Below are 1418 nucleotides of genomic sequence, written 5' to 3'. Positions count from 1 at the left end.
ATACACCTAGAAAGGGGGGGGGGGTTGAATAGGTGTCGCGGTTAGAATTACCGCTTTTCGCAAATCAACACTTAATGCTGAATCAACCCTACTTAATCGATTAAAGAAGAAAGATAATCGATTATTTGAACAATATTAATCGATTAACAGAAGAAACAGTTTTAATCAATTAACAGAAACAATTTTAATCGATTAACACAACAGAATAATCGATTAACACAACAATTTTAATCGATTAAACACAAACATTAAGCTATTACAGAAAATGATTAATTGCAGAACAGTTAACTGATAACGGAACGAATACAGAGCTTACAGATTGTATATCAGAATAGCATTCAGTATAGCAAATGAACAGAATGTATCAATTGAATTCAATATACAAATTAATCGATTGAAAACAGTAAAGAGAGAGAGAGAAAACAAATCCTGCAACGCGAATTTTTATCCTGGTTCGTTTGCTGTCCACTGCAAACTACATCCAGGCCTCCCGGCTGACTTGGGAGATTTCCTTCACTATAATCGAATCAATGTAATTTACAAACACATTATCCAATTACAACACTTAGCAAATGACAAGAAATCAAAGAAACTATTCAATGGTTTGACTCCCTTCCTACCGACAAAGAAAACGTTTCTTTCGGCGTAGCCCCAGCCAAAGAATCTCTCGTTCTTTCCTTTTCTTACACTCTAAGCTATGAAGAAACACTCAATCTCTAACGGTGATAAGACACCACGAGATTCCCTTTACAACAATTATACAACAATTACAAGAGTAAAATAAAGCTATTTCTAAGCTCAAATATAACAAGAAGGCTTTACTCTAATGCACATCTAACACAAACTCATGTGAAATGACAAGTATTAGTTATGAAAACAGAAGTTATAGAATCATAAAACTTCATGAAAAAGCATCAAAATATGCATGAACATGTGAGGGAAAACATGAGAGATTATAACATGAAATGCACTCAATCCTAAAGCAAGGAATCTCTCATTTCTAAACTCACTAATGCACTTAACAAATAGATGCAACAATTAACACGTAAAATGCTCTAACTCTCTAATAAATGCAACATGCAACTTATGAGATTAATTCTGAAAACGCAGTTTATAAAGAATCAGTCCAGAACTCCAGATAATCGATTAAATGCCATCTTAATCGATTAACGTGATTCAAAATCATAACTGATTCTGTTTTTCAGTTTTTCAGTTCCAACAACTTAACAAACAGTTAGGTTAATCGATTAACGTAATGCCTTAATTGATTAACAGCATTTAAAAACGTGTTCCAGTAGCAACCACTTTTCACAGCCGTTGGGTTAATCGATTAAAGGATTGGTTAATCGATTAACAGCAATTTAAATGTGTATTTTTAAATACAAAACATCAAATACGTTATGCACTTAGATGATACA

The sequence above is a fragment of the Lupinus angustifolius genome, chromosome LG06 (genome assembly GCF_001865875.1).
Source record: "Lupinus angustifolius cultivar Tanjil chromosome LG06, LupAngTanjil_v1.0, whole genome shotgun sequence".
Classification (NCBI taxonomy): Eukaryota; Viridiplantae; Streptophyta; class Magnoliopsida; order Fabales; family Fabaceae; genus Lupinus; species Lupinus angustifolius.
The sequence above is the reverse complement of the archived record's forward strand: the minus strand, read 5'-3'. Positions refer to the sequence as shown.